This window comes from Perissodus microlepis, chromosome 13, assembly GCF_051167445.1.
Source record: "Perissodus microlepis isolate ML-2025 ecotype Zambia chromosome 13, ASM5116744v1, whole genome shotgun sequence".
NCBI classification, from domain to species: Eukaryota; Metazoa; Chordata; class Actinopteri; order Cichliformes; family Cichlidae; genus Perissodus; species Perissodus microlepis.
The window spans coordinates 10803487-10824505 of record NC_140473.1 but is presented as its reverse complement, the minus strand read 5'-3'; positions in this window follow the sequence as shown (position 1 = coordinate 10824505).

The window sequence follows — 21019 nt, the reverse complement described above, 5'->3', positions numbered from 1 at the left end:
GGAAAATTGCAGGGGCAATATAGTGCAATCAATCCCCTTGTCTGCTCCAGCATGAATGATGGAGATTTGGGCTCGACTCAAACTCCTCACACCTTGTAGCAAAGCGGATTGGGCCAGAATGAAAGCTCGGGGGATGTAAAAGATTTTCTCCCTTTTTGCTTGACAGTTAATTAGCATTCAAACGATCTAGTGTATATCAAACTTTCTTGCGAATAAAACACAAAAGGCAGACGGATCATAATCTCATGTATTGAAAATGAGGCTTGTTTCTTACATGCCACACAAAGATTAGTGTTGAGGATTTTCATTTACACATTTTCACATTAGATCAAGGCTAATTTTATTGCAAATATTGTCACAGGTTATGGCTTGTTTATATTAAACTGCAAATTGAGACTTTCCTCTTGCAGACTAGTTAATAAATTCTGCCATAATCTGATAATGGCTTTAAAATAAATTCTCCATCCAGTATCGCATAACACTTATTATTAAAATTTGGGGAACTGTACTCATTATTGTGCTTTTCCATGTTTAATGTAGGCTGGTTTCCTCCTTGCAGCATTTGGCTGACATCTGAATAACCTTGCATCTGTATTGTGCACGATGCCTCTTTTGGTTTTCATGTAATTCTTCAGGATTGACAGTTGAGAGGCAAGTTGCATCTGGATCTTTTTTTTTTTTTTTTTTTTTTTTTTTTTTTTTAAAAAGCACGTAGTTTTCTGTTAATCATGAAACACGGCTAATCTATCTCTGCGTGTTTGTATATCAATGGACAGGAGCGCTTGTTGTGCACAGCCTGGTTAAAGGTAGCACTCACTCTGACAGCTGATACTTTCCCACTGACAGGCTTTGAATGTCTAGTGATTATAGTGTGATGTCCTACTGGGTTCTCCGGCCTTAAAACGCACCACGATTGACGGCACATAACAGTGTAATTTGTTTTCCACCTCCTTTAGAATCATGAGAACGTGACCTAGGCAGTTTGGACACTGCTTAGCTGTAACGGGCTAAATCTTTAAGGCTATTTTGATCTTTCCAGCCCCACAGTAGCCCCAGTAGTTCGATTGAGTTTTGTTTTTCACAGATTTTGGAGACTCGTTTTTACCCTACTGCATGGTGCTAAATTGGTCCTGAGGATGTTTATATAATGTTTTATAATTAAATTTGTTTCTCACTGACAAACTACCCCCATCTCCTTTAGTTTCTGTTGCCTGGAGAGTCTGTTTCCCACTTACAAATTAGGATACTCTTGAATAAGAAAACATCTTGTTAAGCCAATAACCAATCTGTTGGAGAAGCTGGTTTGCAGATTTAACCTGGTATTAACAGCGTGCCTTTGGAAAACAGGCCAACAGATCAGCATCGAATACTGATAAAGTTGGTGGTGAGTTTTTTGTTTTGTTTTTGTTTTTTTTTTTATTGCAAACCAACCTGTAAAACCTTGAAATAAATACAGTGCCAACTGTTATTTTCCAAAGTGCTTTAAAAAAAAAAGAAGGTAATTTACAATAACCTTAAACACAGAGGATCAAAACTGTATTCATGTCTACCCAGTGATGCAGACATGCATAAAATTAGGCGAGTACAGGATTTGATTTGCCTTTCCTTGGCTCTAGTGGGAGTACTACTGCAAGCATGCGGTGCTTGAAGGCCAGACATTTCTTTACCCGTGTACTCTGGTGATTTTTAAAGCTGCTTGTTTGGCTACTTAAGCATTTTCTTAAACTAAGAAGAAAAAACACATCCATGTTTCACTATCACGTTTCTAACTTTAGCTATACACCTTCCGGTATGTAAGTCTGGGACTTTCTTACTGGGCACTGACTGACTTAAATTGGTTGTGGCTGGTGATATTACTCTGAACTGCTCAGGCTAGCTGCTAGCTACCTCAGTGCAAAAGTTGTAATGACACAATGATGTTTGTAATGTCAGGGCTGGTTGTCTTTTGGTTGTTAATACACCTTCATGCTATCATGCTGATGATTTAATAATGGGTATGAGATATATATCTTATACCTTAGGAGTATTTAAATTTGTGCTGCACACGCTCACTATTAAATGGCTAAATAATAAATGTCTGACTCTGATCATCTGTCAAGTCTTCCAAAAAGTTATGTTTTCACTTTAAGTCTTTGACTGTTCTGGACTCGAGCTTTTTATTATGCTGGGTTTTATATCAAAGGGAAGGTGAAGCAGGTGTAGGCAGATTTTGAGATCACATGTATCCATTAAATGGCCACAAGTTACAAAATGCGATTCATGGAACCTGCTTAAGTAAAGTTTCTTATCCTTAGCTTAAGTTCCCTTAAGAGAAAAATCTTGAGACTTTAGTTCAGTGAAAATCTATAAACTTGTTTAACTTTTTTTTTTTTTTTTTTTTTCAATAAAAGAGGCTCCATTTATAATGTGCATTAACATATTTACCCAATCATTCATCTGCACCTCAGTGCACACCATTTTTTTCATGTTATTTATCCTTGGAGGACTTCTCATTGATCTGATACTTTGAAAAAGTAGCTTAAACACTGAACTTTTTATAATTAACTCAGTGTGGGCATGTGAAGCAGTGGGAAACCTGGATATGTTTAGTATATTTAAAAACAAAAAGTCCCTTCAGTGCTATTTTTGAAGGGTGATATTTTTTTTTTTCAAGTTCAATCCAGCTGAGTGATGGTCTGTGTCCAGTATGTGCATCCATGCTTGTTTAAATTCATGTCACTCAATAGGAGGGCAATGTACTTAACTCTGTCACCATCCTGCCATCTGATGAAGTCTAGTGTTTGCCTGTAATGGCAGGTTTTATCCAGGCTTTTGATGGAACATGTTGGGAGGGGGGTGGATCTCAAAGGAAACGGACACAGTGGTGACCTGAATGTCACTGGCAACTTTCAACTGCGCTCATTTGTGCCTGTGTGTCCGCGGGCCATAGAAAACTCTCTGCCCTTTAGAAGAATGAGTTTGTCACACAGTGTCATTTTTAAATTGGGCTCCATTTCTCCCTGCCCACCCCTGCTCGGTTTTGGACCTCACATGAGCTTCATTAGCATTTGCAGGAACTGCGAGACATTTACCACCATGGATTGTGACAGATTTCACAAGCTCAATTTTACTGTTGCCCCAGGGGGAGGGAAGAGACAGTGCTCGCCATCTGTTGATTGTGACTGTACCCGGCACTTCCATAAGAGGCTTCCTTACCGCCATGGCAAATAGTCCAGTGACAGTTCTGGTCTATACACAAGAAGTGGAAAAACACTTAAAGTTTGATTTAACCAGACCTCCAGGCAAAAGCATAAATTTTTAGGGTTTTTTTTTTTTTTTTTTTTTTTTTTAAATCAGCTTTTCATTGAGCTTATAAAACATGCATTCTTAATTTATTAGATGTCAAAGTTAATTTTAAAGTTTGCGATGAAATGTGACATTTAAATTTGACTTGTAAAAGCTAGCATTTCAGTCACTGCTCACTCTGATAATATTTAAGGCTAGAAAACTGGCAGTGGAGCAAAAACGTTTAATTTAGTCTTGATTTCTGTATCACGGCAGTACAGTTGAACTTCATGGTGTGTAGTTAAACTGTTGGCCACATGAATAACCAAGCTTAGCCCCTGCTGATCAAAATGACTGGCACAGGTAACAGGAGAGAGACTTTAGAGCTTATCAGTGCTTGCGATGGCATAACAAAACAAACACCGTAGATGTTAATATACGAGCTCAAGAAGAACCGATTAAACACTTATTGCCAAAATATTCCTCAAGTGACTATTTAAGATGTTCATCTGTGTTTTAAATTGCTCCAGGGACCATTTTTGTTATACAGTAAGCTCATTTAGTTTTCAATACACAAATAAAAAGATTACCCTTTTGTGCAACTTTTTTTTTTTTTTTTTTTTTTTCTTTTTTCCCCTAAATGTGCTGTGTACAAGCTGACATATTAAAACGGCGGCCCAGATCATATTTTTCTGCTGCTGGCAGTGAAGTCTTTTGAGACCTGGAAAATTTCTGATCATGTTCTAATAAAAGGAGATGGAGGTGCTGTGCAGCGGGTCACAGAGAAGAGGAGCTGCTCTGAGTGGCTGCACTTTTAGAGGAGTTTCTGAAGACTCTCATAAAAGTTGGAAAAAGAGAGATTTTCAGATATTCATGAGTAATGCTTAACTGAAGAGCTTTGCACATATAAGACAAAATAAATGAATATAAGGCAATGAAAAAGACACTGTTTTAGAGGGTAAATTATATGGGTTTGCAATGATCACAGACAGTTGAAGTGTTAATGTGTGTCTCTTGTTAGGCGTTTCCAGTTGTGTTTGGTGCGTGGAAAATGATATTTCACTCGTGTGCCCTTCAATAAAGCTCGATCGCATCCCGGCGGTTTATGAGGCTCCAGTCAAAAAGTCAGCTCATTGTAAATAAGCTGAGGGATTAGTGAAGGATGAGAAGAATGGCTGACGGTCACATGGTGCAGCTGTCTGTTTGTGTGTGTCATGTCAGCATATTTCATTTGGAAAGATGACACTTCTATTTCGACTTCTAGATTCATTACCGGGCAAACGTCAGTGTCGTTGCCATTTTAATGATGATTCAATCTGGGCTGAAGTCAGTGGAGCACTGGTGGGTTAGCATAATGTCCATAAGAAAAGGCAGGCCTGTCCTTTTAACTGGATTTTTGATTCAGTGTCGCGCTGCATCTGATTGAAGAAGCACGAAGTTGAAACAGGCCTGTTTGTGTATCCAGGCAATTCTGCGGTGGCTTCATGTAAACCACCCAAGAATAAAGAATGCGCTTTTTTTGCTCTTCGTGTTTGTTATGGATTTTTCTATTAGTGAAGTCTGAAATGCTATGCTCAGTGGAGCCTTTCTGGAGCATGGTGACCTGACCTTGAGGTCTCTGCTCGGGAGTCTCATTTGTGTCTGTGGAGATGGGACAGGATCTCGCTGTTCATTTCAGAATAAATGAAGGTGAAAGTTTTGTGTTTATTCTGCTGGAAATAGAGTAGACTAGTGTAAAACTATAAATGCTGTACTGCCCCTTAGGAACACAGTCTTCAGTACTGCATGATTGTAGTTCTGGTCAATAACTGTATTCATCTTCTTTCTCCCAGGTACAAAGATGCAATAAAACTTACTGCCTTGGTGACTGACGAGTGCAAACCTGGCCTCGCAAAGATCTTAACATCAGCTGGTTCAGCTACAAATGTGAATTAAGGAAGACACTGAACGATGTGATAAATACTATCATCACGCGTACGCCAGTGGCGAGGACTGTTGTTCAATGACGTGATTTTGAATCGGGCGTATAGCTCAGTTTCATGGTCCAACAATATACATGACTAAAGTATAGCTGGGAAAAATACAGGTCATCAAATAATGAGCCACCAAGCAGCCAACTGCAACAACACTGATAAATCTGTGTCATGGCTCCTACGGGGCGGTAATTGAAACAAATAATAAAGCCACATATTAACAAAAGAGATGAGTGATCTACTTAATTATTTCCAAAAGAAATTGAGTTAATTTATTACCAATGCAAGAGATGCTGATAGTAGTGCTTTATAATTTAGCTTGACAAAATTATGATTGCTTTTTTTTTTAAAACCGTAACTGTCCTCCGCTGCTGAGCAGGTGAATTAGATTTTTTTTTTATGTAATTACACACTGAAGGGGAAAAAAACGTTCATAATGGTATTGATCAAAAACCTTATCAAAGCTCTGCTGTTGTTGTCATTTACACACTGCGAGTTGGAAGAGAAAAAAAAATCATTGAGGCTGTAAGTAAAGGATTATCACCTTGCAGTGCAACAAATTAGCACTATCTGAAACAATCGTTCGCACTAAGTGAGGCTGGCACTAGCAGATGAAGTGGCATGGTGGTGATGACTGCTATCACCAAAGCTTTCTGCTGTGGGGCCCTGACAAACACGATATTTACGACAAGCCCTCTGACAAACAGGACAAGGCTGTTTTCCAAACCTGCTGCATTTTACTTTTATGGGAAGCGGGGTGAGAGTGGTGACAGAAGGAGTGGGTCTAGACTGCTGATGCTGGCGATGTGAGCTCCTTCTCCACACCTACTATTTCCAGTCTTCCAGCTTCCAGCATGATGCTATTAATCATACTCCAGAAGTTAAGTGTTACTGCAGGCATTGCTGTGTTATAAATTGCATGGGAAATGCATAATTAGTTTGCAACAAATCTATTTTACAGTCCTACTGTATTCAGTTGGGGATGCATTTTGTTGCAAATGTTTTTCTGCAGGGATAATGATTGCTACTGGATAGCAGAAGTATTGCTGGCTCACCTGATGCAAATGAGACCAAAGAAAAAGGGAGCAAAATAACATGCTTGACCATTCAGCATATCTTGGATGTCCTTCGTGTTTTCAAATGATTGCACTGTGCCAAACAGGAAGTGTGTTTACACCCAGTAAATCCCACTTGGCAGGATGCTAAAGGGATGTATGTTCCTGTTCTCTACAGTGTCATAAAGCCAAACTAAACTGACTCTTAGCACACAAAAGCAATTTTCTGCAGGTCACGCGCGCACAGTTTCTTGATAACCTTCTCATTCCTCCTTTAACTTGACAAGCTATGTCCACCTCCAAGTCCTCACTAGGTTCATTAAGGTCTGTGTTCCATGTTTCATCTGACGTGTGCTTGTCTTAAAGCCGAAAGAAGGAAAGCCAACACATTCACTCGTTATTCTCCGTGACCTTAACCCATGCAGTTACTATTTCTGTGTAATTGGTACTGGTGTTGCTTGTGCCTCCGTTTAATTTTTATTTTTTTTGATACGACGCTGCTGTCTCAGTGGAAGGAACAGGGTGCAAAGTGTCCCTCAATACAGGAGGCAAATTACTCCTCCGAACACCCGTGTACATCGCAGAGCTGCAGTAAAGGCAAAACAATTTGTCCAACACGAATAGGCTCCCCGGAGACTGTCTTAAGTGTTAAATGACCTGGGTGAACCCAATACTAATCCACGACTGGGAGTTATTCAGGCTTGGATGGCTAACACTTATACCCTCCGTGCAGCCGTTTGAAGACTGTTTATGCAAATTCAAGGTGATCTGATTTTTTTTCATGGCTTAGTTTACTGTCTCTCTCAGCCCCCTGGAGACTCCTGCAGTCACTTCTTCTTATTCCTCTAGCTCCTCGCCTAACCACTCGCGTCAGTAGGAGTGGGTATGAATAAAATGCAATAAAGGTGCTTCACATATAATTAAGCTTCTTGAGTCATAGTTGAAAACTTTGAGATTTATTGGATTCTTAAAACACTCGACTCCAGTGTCAAAGGGCTGCAGGATGTTGATAGAACACCAAACATGTCTGCCTACTTTTGTTATGCATATTCTCTGAATGTGTGTTTTTTGTATCCACACAGAAAGTGCTGACACGTTTGTGAACAGAGAAATCAATCTGCAGACTTGAGGCTATAAGAAAATATCAAGAATGCGTTTTTGCTTTTTTGTTTTTTCCCCCCTTTTTTGGGTCCCCATTAAAGCTGAGCATGTAGTGCACTGTGTGCCAAGTACCCTTATTAATACAGTAGGGGGCACCAGTGAGCCACGCAGGTCTTTAGACTTGACTTGCTGCCTTTCTCTTCTCCCTCTCCCTTCTCATAAACATGATTGTGGTCTGCCCTCCAGACATCTGCTTGGTTGTAAAAGGAACAAATAAATAAAAACAAAGGCCTATGAATGACGCTCCAAGAATTTATGTTTCATGCAAACATATATTCAGTTTCAATATTTTAATCCTTATTGGAACATTTATTGTTTGTGTCAGCGTTTGTGTTTAAGTGCATCTGCGTTGTGTTATGTCTTTGTAAAATGAAAGGAGGACGTAGCCTGCGAGGAAGGAAGAGGACTCAGGAGAGGAAGAGTTGAGCGAAGCTAGGAGAGAAGGTATAGCATGACAGCCAGTCACTGTACAATACAGAGAACAGATCATTAATTAATGCTGCTGAGAGTGTGAAGGGAATCGATTCGCCCCCCTCCCCTCAGCAGGACATGCACTAGTACCCTCATCTACCAGCCATGGTGGGTAGTAGCTTGGTGGAGGCAGGGGAATCGACACCATCCCTGTCAGTTCACCTCCGTTTTAATCACTTCTAATTGTTTCCAATGGCATGCAGTAAATATCCGGCAGGAAGAATGCGAAACATTCATACCCCCTGGTTCGTCTCATCAGGTCCTTTTCTTTCATGTTTTTTGTGTGTGTGTGTGTGTGTGTGTCCTATTCGTCCTATTCATTTACTCCCTCGGTAAGTGCCGGATGCCTTGATTAAAGTAGCTGTTTCATAAGTGTGTTGTTTTTGTTGTGTTCTGTTTTGTTCTGTTTTGTGTGTTCACTGAGCCTGTGTTATCAGTTCACATCGAGGAGGGTGTGTGTGTGTGTGTGCACTCCTGTCAGGGGGTGACAGCTGGCTCTTTCTGCCCCCGTCACAAAGAGGCTGTGACGACTGGAGTGTGACCAGCCTCTCGCCCCCCTGCCCGCTCTACGCCCCCCCTCTCCACCGTCTCCACCACCCCAACGGCCTGGCCTGCCCTGCTACTTTGTTTGCGGGCCTCTCTCTCTCTTTAGATCCGCACTGCATATGGGTCTGGTCAGCCATGGAAACCTGCTCAGCCCAATTAGAAGCAGCCGCCAGCTGGGCTTCCCCTCCATTCTTCCAGCCCTCCTCTCTGGCCCTGCCACGTCCCTCTCTGTTCCTCTCCAGTGCCTTCACGCTCCAGCATCCCACAATCAGAGCCTCTCTCATGCCCGTAATCATGCTAAGCTGATGGGCACGCTGTCCCTGGCGCGCGGATGGAAGCAGCGATTTGTGACACATCTCCTCTCTGTGGACGCCGTGCACGCACCCATTCCGTTTGCACATACCAAGACAGGCACACACATGCACGCCGTGGCAAGGGGTCCACAGTCTCCCCTGCCAGATGCTGCGTTTTGTCTCTGGCCTTACCAGCTGTTTGGAACACGTGGGTGTAGAAAATAAAGGAATGGTATCGAGTCCATATCTCTGTGGCTCGACTTTAGTGAGGATCACGCTGCTTAACTCTCTGGCTCCCGGACAAGGTTGCTGGAAGAATTAGGTTTCAGTGTTTGGAGCAATCAGGGCTCAGTAGTAACTGTGGAATAAAGGCTTTCACTTTTTCAGTACAGATTTCCTGTTTTTGTTCTGCATTCTGGACTTGTATTCATTCACTTAGCATTTATGATTGCAGATTCTGCAGTCATTCTGAATTCGAGAGCTTTCAGCAAGAAAAAAAAAAGATATTTGAAGACGTTTCCTTTCTCTAATGGCTCTTAGTTAATTTCAGCTTCCTTACATGCAGTTCAGGGACTTATTTTATGCAAAACAGAGAAACATTAACACATGAAAAAGAGCTTTCATGCTGACAAATTTAATGTCAAACCCTGCTCTGGATGTTTTGACTATATTATTACCGCTGTCTCAAAACTGAGCTATTTTCTGGCTGTCAGACAGATAAATAGGCTTTGGCTGTGGCAGATAGTCATTCTGAAGGTAAATCCATTGTATACTAAATTATTAAATATATAACTGGTAATGTCAGAACGAAAGGTCAAACAAACGACACAAACAGACACACGGCTATTAATTTCTCTTATGGCAGCATATTCTTTTCATAACTCTAGAAACATAGTAGCTAGTAGTATTCTTATTTTGTAAAGGGTACTTTTCAAAATTGTTTCAGTTTTCTCTCCTATTTCTTTGTGGTCTTCCCTCATTTTTCACTTTGTGGTCATCAATCACTGATACAGGCCTGATTGCACATGAAGTGGCTGGATCCCATTTTGAGGTGTGACAGGGGCCTATTTTGCACCGGTGGCAGTGATGGCTGTGTGTCAGAGCTCGTGACAGGATGCTCTCCGCCCCGTCTCCTGAGGTTTGAGAGTTTGAGGGGCCACTGGCCCCTTTTGTCCTCCTTTTGTAGATGGTCTCCGACACGGCTTGTTTTAGGCGGAGGCAAAGGCAGTAATTGATTTCTCTCTCGTCTCTGATTCCGCCTGTGGCTCTCGGGCGCCGGCTGCATCTCTCCTCTGAGAAACAGATGAATAAAAAGACAGAGCGTGAAGTTTATAGCCAGCAGTCACAGCGCTGACAGATGGTCAAACCTCACGTTATCAGGACCTGATAGAAGTCCCGGAATGTGGTGGTTAGCTTCTGAATTGGCTTCTGAAAGGATCGGTCATATATATTAGAGCAGAGAGTATTGAGCCGTGAAGAGCTGGAGCGATGGGAGATATTGAGGTGCCCAGATGCTGAAGGTGAAAGAGGCCCAAGCTTATATCTGACAGACTACATTAATAGATCGGTGAACTGATACATGCACAATGAAATGGTATGATGAATAAACCGATTCAGCTCCAGAAATTAAATTTTCATTCCTTCTGCTTCAGCCTCTGTGCGTGTATGTGTGTGGAAATTTGCAACATTGGGACGTGTTTAAGATTCATCCAAGTAAACTCTGAAATCTTTTTCATTTTCATAAATCTGGCATGAACAGGCAGAATTAACGCATGTTGACTGTCCAATCTAATAATCATACGCTCAACAAAAGCAGATTCAACTGTTTCCCCGAGTTTCCATAATACTAAAAGAATCAGCAGAGCATTCATCATAATTGTGACCTTGTGTCGTCCTGTCAACAAGACTGACTTAATCAATTGCAAAAGTTGTCAGCTGTGGCAGGAGGCGTTTAGCCTGCTGACAAGAGAGAGATGGGTTGCATGGACTGTCTGCAGACACTCCAGCCTCCCTCCATTAATGTCATTGTCACATCTCCGCACCGACAGACCCAAACTTTGTTAGGCAAGTTCCTCTAATCCCCGTTCTTTCATTTCTAAATAATAAATGAGCCAATTAACACCGAATGAGAAAATCTCCCTGTATTTTGCAGTCTGAGGTGTTTCTTGAGTCGCATCTAGCAGAGAAGCTGTGGCGTTCTGTGACAGAAAAGCCTGAAAGGAGGCATTTGGTGTCATTTTAATCAGCTCGCTTGAATTGTTAGCACCTCTCCAGGAGGCTCGACAATTTGACAATGATGCTAAATGAATCATATTTATTAATCGAGTTTAATGCTATGCATCATCAAAATAAATCAACAGCAGTGTTAAGCTCCCTGAATTGTTTTCCCATTACTGTCGTAGTAAACAAATGAAAAGTCTCACTTTTAATGAAATGTGAAGAATATATTTTTGAGTTATTCAGCTTAACGAGAGCGAAGCGTTAAAGAGGACAAAAGAGGACAAAAGACGACGGTGCTTAAAAAAGCAAAGGGGACACTGACAAATGTCCTTACTTGCTGTGCTTTACCCTCCACCCTCCCCTGCGGTAGCTCGGGATGATGACTGCTAGCGCGTCTGTAACCATCCACACTTCACTGCTGAATGACTCGTTGCAAAATGGCACATTTAAATTGCATGCTGTGCTGGAGTGATTTTTCTGCCTACCTTGATGCCTATTTTGTTATGGAAATTCATGATACATTAACATAACCAGCAGGAGTTGGGAACAAAAAATAATGAATCCTAGTGGGAAGGAACAGCAGCCTCCACCCTTATCTGTGAATTAATAAACACCCATACAGTGTGCACCTAAGGGTCACACCACGTACACATACTTACCACAGCAGATAGCTGTTTCTCACTGTTAACTTTCCACAGAGAGAAATGAATGCAATGGCAGCCCTGTAATAGGGAAAGGTGGCTTACAGGTGGTGGGTTCAGAGAGGAGCATGTCACCTCCACCACCTAATGGTCTGATATATCTAATTTGCCTTTCACAGCAAAGCAGCTCCTAGTCAAAAGTTAAATCCAGCAGTAGTGTACTGTTACCATGATCAGTTGGAGGTGTCATAACCACACTGCTACTCACCTGTGAAGTGTGAAATGGTTGTCGTGCACTATTCCAGCCATGCATTTATTTATTTCATCATCACATGCAGTTTATTATTACATCAGCCTATCATAACTTGACCCTTTTGCACATTTTCTCCGCAAACGGAGCCGCGGAAAATTGGACAGGATGACTGGAGCGTCCCATTCACTTTTTCTCTCTTCATTTCCTAAACTGCGTTCACCTGATTCTGAATGCATACTACAGCCTGTTGCTACGGCAACAGTTCTCGGAGGCACCAGAGAACCCCGACGGTTCCATCAGCGGTGACAGGCGAGATGCTGAAATGCTCGAGAAATCAAGCTTATCTGCTTCTCAACGAGATGTAATCTCAAATTTGTTGGAAAAAATAATTAAGTAAGCGCAATCTTCGCAGCACTGTCAACAATCAGCTGTGACAACAGGAGAAAAAGCACGCAAAAAAGAGGCTGGAATCGGTGTTACATTTTAGACTCATTTGTCAGTGCAAGTTTGTGGCAACTTTTTTGGCAACCGAGAGTGCTGACAATGGCCAACATGCTGCCTGGAGTGGTTAGGTTAATCACACAGGCACAGGACTCTGCCAGCATTCGAATAGCTCTTAAGATGGTGACTCATTTTGTTGATTAGTGCTGTGAATTTGCCCATTTGTAAAAAAAACTATGTAATATTAACACACTTGTAGTCAAACTGGCAGCACTAGTTACCATATTTTAGACAAACTAATTCAGCAGAATTACTCCTCTGAGAACAGTTTGTTGCCGGGTTTTCAGGAGAATTATTAAAACAGATCCATGCAAATAAACACAAAAAATAATCAAGATTCATTTTCATACAGAGTGGGCTATAATGTTACTTGGTTTGATTGAGGCCTTGTTGTCTGTAGTACAGATTTAGTATTCCTAATAAAGCCCGGTGTTGAATTACCACAATGGATTTAGTCACTACAGCAGCAGTATTTTTATTTATTCAGATAAAATGCCTACAGCGTATTTCTGTTCATTTCTCAGGAAGGAAGCTCCGACTCCTCCTCGGGTTTAGATTTGAAAACGTTAGCATGAGCAGCACAGTTTAATGGCCAGAGATATCAGAAACCACTGCTTTATACTGTGATGTCCTGATAGCAGATAATACTGATAGTAAATGCACCATCACTGCTCGAGCTGTTTGGTGTCACATTAAAGTTGGTGAAATTCAGCCTCTAAGTACACAGAAGCCGATGAAAGAGCAAAGCCTGAATTCGGAGGTGCAGTCATAACTTTGCTCACAAAAAATAAACCCAAACAAACAGACCTTACCTGATTTAAATTTTGAATGTGACACCAGCTGTTTGCTTCACTCGTAGAGTGTTCATAGAGCAAACAGCAACTTTTATGTCAACTGATCTGAGTCTGCAAACGAGAGACCAAAATGCAGACATAAGTGTCCAGACCAACAAGGTGGTGCGTTGGGTTAGAAGGACTCATAGTAACATCTGCAACTGATCTGAGTGTCTCTGTCAGAGCTCAGTTATGTCACAGCAAGAGGGTTGATGGTTCAAGTTTCTGGATGTTTTTAGCTGGTTTCTTCTGCCGTGGGACGAAAACATGTTAGTTTAATCCTGCCATTTGTGGCCCAGGAGACTCTTGCAAAAGACTTCCTGAATCTGAAGATTTTCACTTTTTGGATAAATGAAGGGTTTTTACCAATCCTTAAACTGCTCTATTGTGTCACTACAGCTGCTGGTGCCTGATTGAATATGAGAAGTGGGGTTTCTGCCACGCTTTGACTGACATAAACATGCACACATCAGAGTATAGTAGGCAGAGGTAAGTAGTGAGATCAGCTATTAACCTGATAATGTGGTTCAGCACAGGAGGGCAAATAGAGGCAGTTAGTTGTTGTTGTTTTTTTTATATTTAATAAATAAGAAAACCAGTGGAAACGCCCACATTTTAGACTTGAAATCTAAGTTTGAGAAATAACCTGGATCCTGTTGAAACAGTATTGTTTGTCTCAGGATTGGCACCTTTTTCACCTGACAGGGACATGCAGATTAACCCATCACACAAATGTATATATTATTATCTGTTTAAGTGTTTGCACATGTAAATGACACCTGACTTTGTAAAAACTGGCAAATGAAAAGTAGAGATTTAAATTGAACCCCAACTTGCCTAATGTTTTCTTAATGTATCCTTTTCAGTCTCTGTATACTTGAGTCCATTCATATTAGATGGCCAAGGTGAAAACCCCGGTCTCCCCTCTGCTTGGCTTGCAAGTTCTCGATCTTTCCATGCATTGATGATTCATTCCCACACTTCGTGGTAACTTCAAGTTGCAGGTGGCAGGTTTTTTTTTTTGCCATAATGAATTTGAACATCAGCATAACCAAACAGCTCAAAAAGTTAGAGCTTAATAAAGCTAATGCATTTATTAATGTCCAGTGTAATTACTGAGGATTTTTAGAGCTGCTGCTTTTCATTTTCTTTCATTAGGCTTTCAGGGTGTTATTCTCTGGTTTAAAAAAAATCAACATGGAAAAAAAATATAATTACTTCTGAAATTGTAAAAAGGGGAGCAACATTTTTGTCATTCCTTTCCTAATAGCACTTAGTTTATTAGTGCTGCATAAAGAAATATTATCATTTAAATTTCTTGTTTCAGTGTAACTCCCTCGCAAAGGGCATACTGCACTTAAACAAGCTACATGCATTTATTCACGTGTTCCAAATAGAGGGTTGGTTCTCAACATAAAAGCTTTGACCTATAGGATAATGACGACAACGCGCAGCTAACGATGCCAATTTAACTAACGCTCATCAGCAGACGTTGCTGATGGGTGTCCAGTTAAACACGAGGCTGTACATTAGTCCTGACGGCTTTTTTCCGATCTCGCCTGTAAACAGCTCGAACCATAAAGCAGCAAAACAAGTTAACTGCTGCACAGCCGCGCCACACGCATTCGTTTCACAGCCCAGTGAAATTACTTATTTTACACTGAACCAAGCAATGTTTTGAAAACGGCAGTGAAATGAAGTCAGGTGTGAACACCACCCCTGTGAATTATAAAGTTGATGGGAAAACCATTAGAGACATGCTCTGCCCAGCCCTAATTTACTGCTCAGTGAGGAGCAGGGAAAACAGAGAGAGACTTGTACAGTTTCACTCTAAAATGTGCCCGATGAGTGCTGTGACATAACAAAATCACTATAGTGACAAAAAGCAGATAATGAGACATGTGAAAGTTACTAAAGACTTCTACAGTTTAGCAAAGGAAATGGCAATACAGTAAAAAAAAAAATGTAAATGAATCTTTTTATTATTGTGCCCAAATTTCACTGCTGTGTTTTCCGGTGGTGAAATTGCCTGCAGTGGTGGGTGGTGTGTGTGCATAGAGGCAGTAAGTTTGATGGCGTGTGTAACGCAGGTCATTTTATACAGCTACAGTTTACAAATTTAAATGCTTAAAGTCTGACATTGGAGCTTTTTGTAGATTCTACACTTTAAAAACATTCTTTAAATGCTTTTATTGTAAAAGCATCGTTGTAATTGCTTGCAGATCACTGTCACTGAGACACAAGCACAGCTTAGCATGCGGACATGAGCCTGCGCTCACAGGTGCACGTTTCGCACCACTCTCACTTCTTATTCACTTTGAATCAGGTGAGGTTGCAATGAACTGACCTGGGGATTTGTTGCTTCACAGCAGTAAAATGTTACTGTTGGGCTTTCTTGTAGGTCAGGGATGAAACTGCCTTTTCTGTCAGTGAAAACAGTTTGACTACACCTTTAATCCCTGTTTAAATATGACAAAAAATATTTCTTAGGTTTCTACATGATAAAGAAATGTTCCTGTAGTAAATGAAAGGTTTGTATGTCAGCACGAATCTTTGGGCTTAAACTAAAGAAAAATGTGTAAATTATTCTGGTGGCTCTTTTTTTTTTTTTTAAAATGTAACTTTTCTTTAATTTACATGTTTATCTATTGCTTAATTACTTTGATAGTATCTTATCTATCTTATCTCGTATGCAAGGTCCTTTTCAGCATGAAAAAGCTGTAAAACTTTTGAAAATATATTTTAAAGTTGAAATTTATGCCTTCTTTCACATTTGCCAATGCCATCCTGTGGGCTGAACTGGAGTCTTTGCTGGGCTGATTCTGGCCCCCGGGCCATATGTTTGGCACCCCTGTTGAAGGTCCTGGTTCTCACTTTGCCTCTGCAGTATATGTTGTACCTGTGCAACCTGAGTTCTCCCATCCTTCTTGCACGATCGTGCAGCCAAAAAGTGATAAGAAGGTGATGACGCCTGTGCATCAGCGGCCTCCCTCTGGCCCTCTGCAGTCCGCGCCTCACTCCTCAGACTGCCTGCCAGTTCTGTGCTTGGTTAGAAAGTCTTACAAAGAAGCTGCAGCGACGAGCAGACACTTTGTAGTATTTTGTGCTGAGGGGCTGAAGTGGATCTATTCAACTCTGAATTTTACAGACAATTCATTTCACTTTTATGAAGCACATTCAAATTAAGGTACTTTAAACTGTAAGTTAGAGTTAGCACTAACTGTAAGTTTAATAGAAACTATGAGCAAGTACACAAACCTACACTGGTTATTAGCATGAGTACCGTGGTGGCAGCCATTTCTGACCACAAAAAGCTGTGCACGTCTATATAACTATGTGTAACCTCACCGGAATCCACAGGGGTATGCTACATGGGTTTTCCACAATCCCTATGGTAGATAATAGCCTAGCTTTTATCCTTTTTCCCAAGGCAACTTTTTTTCAGAAGATGCCAGCTCATGCAGCAGTCTCCTAGGGACTAGGTTTATGCTCGCCTCGCTGGACGCATTTACATCTAATATTACAAATATAATCATTTTAAAAGCCCAAACACAACAGAAATACTCCATCAAGAGAAATTCAGTTTCCGAGCGATGATTTAAACTTTTCATAAACCGATCATAAGAAAAATGATTTAACCTGATTACTTTCCAAGTTTACATAAAAGCAACATATGCTTCTCTTCTTTTTAAATAGTGACGGCTTCCAAGCCAAGCCGGTCCTGCTCCTCTTCAACAATTAGCAGCACCATAGTAACAGGAACTGCTGTGTTTAAAAGATGATTGATTTGACTCATATTTACAGAGCTGATCAAAGGCGTGCTAAAGCGAGATGAATGGTATTGAGAAAAACAAATGCATGAGATATGTGTTACTACCATTTGAATGTTGGAGCTGCAGGTTGAAACACCGTGACCATCACCAGCAGCCTCCAACGCTCTTCTGTGGAGCTGAATGGACAAGGCAACCCTCCTGCGAAAAGCATTCAGGATGGATTCAATGATCTCGTTCCACATGCAACTGCTTCCCCCCCACGGAGCACTTGTGTTTTTTGAAGGCCACTTCAGACACTTTTCAAAAATTTTAATTTGTACATTGGAGTTGTACCCGGGGTTGTTCGCCACTGCCTAACTTATTTTTTCCCCTCTATCTTGTCACTTTGAAGGAGAGTATAAATTTTTTATTGCTTAAACAAGATAAATCCCCTGCTGCCACCTCAAAATTTTAATATTCTTCAACTTGGAGGTGGGCGTGTTCTCGCTGTGTGCTCACGAGCTGCAAGTCTCTCAGGACTGCACCCGCCAGTCCTGCTGCTCGCATGCTTCTTGCTGAAATTTAATTGAATACTAATGGGTGTCGCTTCCCATGCGATTAACGTGGAACAGAAAACAACCTTTGGCTAAAACATGAGTGGCACTCATACCAACAACTTCAGACCTGACTGTGTGCTTCCTTTGGTTCCCAGCCGGACATCCGGAGTGTGCAGCAGGTCGGATGAACAGCTGTCTTCGCGCATTGTCATCATGCTTAGAGGTGGTTAAATTGTGAGTTGTGATTTCTGCAAATTTCGGTAATGAGTTATCATCATTTAATGACCACTAAATCACTATCATGCTAGTATCGATCGACACCAATACCAGTGTTGATATCGATATTAGGATTATCCACCCACCTCTATACTTTAATCAATGAGACACGTCTTTGTGGTCAAGGGACAGCTGCTCAGTCTTCTCTCTACTATAACTTAAGTATCGTTGAGAATTTGCTGCATCACCTGAAGAAGCATATTATCAAGTTGATAATTAGAGCACCAACAGAAAGCGAGATAAAGAGATTGAAATCATTATTCCTCTTTCTGTTTTGTTCTTTTCGTCACGAGGGGCCATCACCACGAGACAAACATGCTTTTTTTTTTGGTCCGACAGCAAACGGAATCTGCATAACCGTCTTGTGCTGGTGGAGTTTAATCGACATATTCTCACATGTTCAAAGCAAACTAGCAACACTGCAAGTCAATTTCCTTTCAACATTTCAGTGGCTCTCGCCGCCTTTGAAGACAGGCATCCATAATGAACGGCGTCAATTTTCATCCCAATTAGAGTGTTTATCTCGGCTTAGTTCACCTATAGTGTTGCCTTTGCCTCTTGTGAGGACGATGAATTTTCATGAAGGACAAACTCTGCACTTCAGATAAAAACAGTTTATCTAGCGCTGGGATTTAAAGCTTTAAAGCTGTTTTTTTAACACTTTTTTTTCTCTCCAATTTGTTTGCGGTGTGTTAACAGCTATTGTGGCACTGGGTTGCTGTAGTGTAGCGAGAGAGTTGGGAGACGGTGGGTGGAGTTATAAGAGAAGTGGAGAGAGCTTAAAGAAGGCGAGAGAACATGGTAATTCGTGGTTATATAAGAAGAGGTCCTCAGAGCTTTCATTTGTAAAATGGAATGAATGGAGCGAATCACATCAGCCCACAGCAGCTTAACGAGACGCTAACTCCTACACATGTCAATCAGCACAACTGTAACACACACAAACCACCCTATCGTATGTGTTCATGATTTATTGGAGTGTGAAGCAAGTGTAGTAGCTTTACCTGTTGTTGCAGAGCTGCTTAACATCAAAAATCGTATGTAAGCAAGAAAATCCATCACTGTTTGTTATAAAGTAGGACAGAAGTGTTTTTTTTTCTAACTAGTTTGTTATTTTAGCGTTGACATATTTTGTATGCAGAGGAGCGAGCGCGCAGCAGCGAGTCTGTGCTGAAGCCGTTTCCCCCGACACTACCTACTGCTCAGGTTCAGGGAACCCTCTGCTCCGACATGCAACATTTAAATGAAGACATTAAAATTTAAACAGTCTCCATTCCGGGGACAATCACTGCTGACATCTGCTTGGCATGCGACAAGTTAAGGAATACAAACATGGTGGCTGCTAACACCATGTGAAACTTTCTGGTTTTAAATTTGCCTTTCCCAGCAGATGGGAAACCTGTTTCTTAAAGCTTGCTTTTGATTGAGTTATCAAATATAAATGATCACAACACAATATTTAAAACATCATGTTTCCATATTTGATAGACGCTTCTCTGGTGGAAACAGCACAATATGCCTGTTTTGGAGTTTTTTCCCACTGTTAGGACAAACTTTTTGTTTGTATGTTGATTAGCAGTCTGACGGTGTCCTCGTAGTCTTATAGTTTAGGTTGTGTATGTTTGTCACACCTACATGTTTTCAGATCATCAAATAAATTTTAATATTAGAGAAAGATGACCGGAATAAATACAAAATACAGTTTTTTAAATGATGTTTTCATTTATTAAGGGAAAAACATCCATACTACTGGTTATGCCACCCTTGGCAGCAAGAACTGCAATCAAGTGTTTGCAATAACTGGCAATGAGCCTATCAGATACAGTAGCTATGGATAAATTTTGACCCACTCTTCTTTGCAGAAATGTTTCAATCCAACCACATTAGAGGGCTTTCAAGTATGAACAAACTTTTTAAGGCCATACCAAACAACCTTAATCAGATTTAAGTCCGGACATTGACTAGGCCACTCAAAATCTTTTTTGTTTTGTTTTTTTAACCTTTCAGAGGTGGACTTGTTGGTGTATTCTAGATCACTGTGCCGCTGCATAACTAGGGCTGGGTATCGTCACTGATTTCTAGAGTCGATTTGATTCCGATTCACAAGGTCCTGAATCGATTCGATCCACGATTCGATTCAATTCGATTCGATTTAAATCTGGGAAATTTTGCCTCAGACAGTCAGAAATATTATAATTCAGATCAGTACATTTACATATTTTTGTATCTATAAAAAGGAAGCTGACACTTTCCAGACTATCAAAGGTGTAAACGTCACAGCAGATGCCTCTGTGTCAAAGTAGCTGAAGATAAAACACAGAAAAACATGAAGGTGGTTTTCCTGGCCTGGGATTTTATAAAAATATTCTGCACTATATCAAAAACGAAAGAAAACTATTAATCAACTTATGAACATTACCTCTGAAGTTACAGCGGTTTTATTACAGACACGGCTAAGCGTTTTGCATTTTGTATAATTTTAAAAAGTTAAAATTTGTTCAGAAGCCTGTTGAACTGCAGAAATTAGGTTTTCTTTTCGGAAGTAAGTAAAAGGAAGAAAAAACATCTGCCGACAGCGCTGTAAATAACGGTAGACTTGTGCGTAACAAGCAAGCGAATAATGCAGAAAACAGATTTCGGGGATAGACGGGAAACTGTTCTTGAAGTACACAGAGAGAGAGAGAGCTGTGCATAAAGTGTGATTTTATTGTGGTGGAAGCAAAACAGCAAAAGTAAGAGGGAGTCCATGACGATGTGAAGCGTAGTTTGGATCTTCTTTTGCTGCTGGTTCAGTCATTGTTGTTTGGAGAGAGATCAAACTAACAGCTTTAGAATCAGCGCAAAAAGGAGTAAACACAAAGCGCGGACCCGCCGAAACATCAGAATCAGGGAGCTGTCGGCTTTCAGCCCCGACCGTGTCCGTGCCGTCGGGTGAGAAAGGCGACATCTCACTGATTCTGATCCGCAGGTCCGCGCTTTGTGTTTACGTCTTTGTGCAGAATCCGTGTTCCTGCTCTCATTTACTGTTTTAAATGTTTGGTGGTTGTCAAAATTTTGTGACGTTTCACCTGAGAGTCTGGAATTTTGGGCAAAATACATTTATATAAAAAAATCGATTCAGGATTTTAATGAATCAATATCACGTTATCCAAGCCAGAATCGATTTTAATCGATGAATCGATTATTAAAACCCACCCCTATGCATAACCCAGGTGATCTTAAG